Genomic DNA, 3900 nt, shown 5'->3' on the forward strand with positions numbered 1-3900 from the left:
TATTCTTTTACCAACGAATAATGGATAGACTGTGCGTTATAACGCCTTCACGGCTGAAAGAGCGAGCATGTTTGGTGCGACAGAGATTCGAACCCGCCACCCTTAGATTACCAGTCGAGTGCCTTAACCACTTCGTCATACTGGGCGTCGCTGTTCGTTCCTTCGGTTACACCAAATGTAAGCCTACATCCGAAGGTGCAAAAAGAGACTGTAATGGTTTGATAATTTTTAAAGAAAAATGTGGCAGTTAATGATTGGGTAAAAATTATAATTATTTACGGCAGTTAGATGCAGAAAGAATATATTAATCAAGGTTTCAATGAGAAAATCAAAAACGAATATTAGGCCTAGGCAGCTGTTACCTCTGTGGTGCAAAACCTTGACTTTTATTTGCCACAGGGCCTGGCATGGCCTAGCGCGTTAAGGCGTGCGCTTCGTAATCTGAGGGTCGCGGGTTCGCGCCCGAGTCGCGCCAAAACATCCTCGCCCTCCCAGCCGTGGGGGCGTTATAATGTGACGGTCAATCCCACTATTCGTTGGTAAAAGAGTAGCCCAAGAGTTGGCGGTGGGTGGTGATGACTAGGTGCCTTCCCTCTAGTCTTACACTGCTAAATTAGGGACGGCTAGCACAGATAGCCCTCGAGTTGCTTTGTGCGAAATTCCAAAAGCAAACAAACAATATTTGCCACAATTCCAATAATAACACGTATCTCAGTTTTCTACACGAAACTAAATCTGCTGTTGTCGTAGATCCTCAATCCAGTCTAAAGGTGACGCACGTAATATGATTGGGTCACGGTAATCAATACTTTTATTGACTCTTTTTTTCTAACTGTTTCTCCTCTCAGATGAGATATTCTTTTGTTATATTTATTTTTCTGGTTTTGGTAATGTTAGTTACTTCACCGAGGAGAATGTTTTGGTTCTGAAGAATTAATTTAGCATTAGGTTATCGATAAATGATACATACAAACATATGCATAGACAGCAGATAAACGATATAATTTAAGTGTCTGTACTATGTAAGTAACAGGTTGTCAAATTTTATGTTCCGGCATGGCCTGGCGCTTAGGGCTATCGACTCGTAATCTGAAGGTAGTGGATTCAAATCCCAGTCACATTAAAAATGCTTGCTCATTCAGGCGTGAAGGTGTTATAAAGTGACAGTCAATTCCATTATTCTTTGGTAAAAGAGTAGTCCAAGAGTTGGCAGTGGGTGGTGATGACTAGGTGGCTTCCCTATAGTTTTACACTTCTAAATTAGGGGCGAAAAGTTGAAAAGAAAGGTATTTTATTAATCTATTTGAGTGAGACTTTTAAAAGTAAATTTACAATCTACGTTTTACGCTGAAAGCACTTAGGTCAGAGAGTCCGGAGTACAAGAACATGCGCCACAAGAAACATTTTTATTGAATGAATGTTCTTCATTTTTGGGATTAACAGAAACTAGGGTTCGTGAAGTAACCTTCGATGGTAACTTTCCAACTGGTTTAGAGGTTTGTCTCAAACAGAATCTTATGTTCAAATCTCCGTGCGGTTGAGATTTCCTTTTCACTTTTGTAAATTATTATGTCTAGAACAATGTGTAACGAGCTTACTAATACATTTCTGTTTTAATATCAATGTTTCTTTAAGTTAAATTTATAAATATACCTAACTTCTCACCTATTCACTGAAGTTGTAGAAAATACTTCAATGTAAGAATCAACAATATATATCTGAATGTAAACTCTAGTGTGTCGTCTAAATTCTTGTTTGTTTAGAATTTCGCACAAAGCTACTCGAGGGCTATCTGTGCTAGCCGTCCCTAATTTAGCAGTGTAAGACTAGAGGGCAGGCAGCTAGTCATCACCACCCACCGCCAACTCTTGGGCTACTCTTTGACCAACGAATAGTTGGATTGACCGTCACATTATAACGCCCCCACGGCTGGGAGGGGGAGCATGTTTGGCGCAACTCGGGCGCGAACCCGCGACCCTCAGATTACGAAGCGCACGCCTTAACGCGCTAGGCCATGCCGGGCCCCTAAATTCTTGCGTAAACTGAAGTTTCGAGAAACTCATTCTCACGCCTATATACATATAATGAACGCGACGCGCCAAGAGACATTATATATACTCTTGGTTTGCTACATTTTATATACTATAAACCTGAGGAGCTATAGCTGTGATTAACTCTTGTTAATCTGGAACTTTAGATATCTTAATAGAAACGTTTATAGATTTCTGACACGACAAATTAATTAATTTCAACTGGAAAACGCCATTAAAAATCCCAGTAAAACTAACTGGTCTTCGTCTTCCCTACTTCTTTCAAAGTCTGATGGTTCGGTTAGATTCTATACAGACTTTCGCAAAGTAAATGCTTTCACCAAGACAAATTCCTATCCTATACTATTGTATTGATAAAAACGGAAAAGGCAGATATACCGCGAAGTTGGACTCACTAAAGTGATACCAGGCTGCTCCTCTAACTTACATGACAAAAGAAATGTCTGTTTTTGCCTCTCCTCTTGGATGATACCAGTACAATGTAATGACTTTTGAGATGAACAATTCTTAGGCACCTTTTCAGTGAATGATGAATGAATGTTTCAACAGTCTATCACATGTTGGAATTTATGTTGGTGATATTGTGTTTTAAAGTGCAACCTGGGAAGAAAATTTATATGCATAATGTGATGTTTGTTAAGAAACTCGAGACAGCAAATTTCACTGTAAATTTCGCAAAAAGTGACTTTTGTAAAACCAAAGTTGTTTATTTAAGTCATTTGGTAGACAATGGCCAAATTTCTTCAGTTCAAGTCAAATTTACTTTTTTTGTGAATTATCCAACTTCTTTCAACAAAAAAAGTTTCATGGGAGTTTTGGGAAGGGCTAGTTATCAAAGAATTTTTTTTTCATGTTAATTAATGGAAATACAACTTAAATTAACATAATCACCATGATAATGAATAAAACTAAATAGTGAACACAATTAAGTTGGGAAAAGATGTCGACACATAAGGTATTAATCATAGTAAACTTGTGAAACTGGTTATTTCAGTGGTTAAAATCTTACGTGAGGTCTTAAATAACGCTGTTAGTTTAAAAATTAGAAATAAGTTCAAACAACGTAAAATATTAAAGTTAAAAACTGAGATAGACAATGTTGTAATAAATTTAAGAATTCACGCGAGAATGAGAAAGGAAGTAGATAGTGTACGAATACAGGGTTTGTTGAATTCTTAGATTAATGTTCACTAAAAAGATCAAAAGTGACAGTATTATTACTGCAGATATTTTTCTTGGGTTTCTATTCCCTTAATACGTACGAAACTTAATGCATATATCTTTCTATATAACGAAATCACAAAAGCTTTGCACCTGTAAAACAACTCACAAAACATTACAATCCTTGAACTCTTCTGTTTTGTATTTTTTTCTCTATCTGTTAATTATTGTTTTCATCTATCCGTTTTGTGACTTCAACGAGATTCTAATTACTTGTTTGTTTTTGAACTTTCCGCAAAGCTACATGAGGGCTATCTGCGCTAGCCGTCACTAATTTAGCAGTGTAAGATTAGATGGAAGGCAACTAGTCATCACCACCCACCACCAACTGTTACGCTACTCTTTACGAACGAATAGTGGATTGACCATCACATTATACCGAAACCACGACTGAAAGGGCGAGCAAGTTTGGTGCGACATGAACCTGTGACCCTCAGATTACGACTCGAGCGCTTAACCACCTCGCAATTCTAATTAATGATTTATTGAATTCCAATAAGAGAAATTTAGTATATCTGAGAAAATGTAATACTTTAGTGAATTTTATCCTGCTAAAAAATAACACTTAGAGAAATGTCGTATTATCCTATCCACTAAAAAAAAATTATAAGTTTATATAAATAATCAG

The sequence above is a fragment of the Tachypleus tridentatus genome, chromosome 9, assembly GCF_004210375.1.
Source record: "Tachypleus tridentatus isolate NWPU-2018 chromosome 9, ASM421037v1, whole genome shotgun sequence".
NCBI lineage: Eukaryota > Metazoa > Arthropoda > Merostomata > Xiphosura > Limulidae > Tachypleus > Tachypleus tridentatus.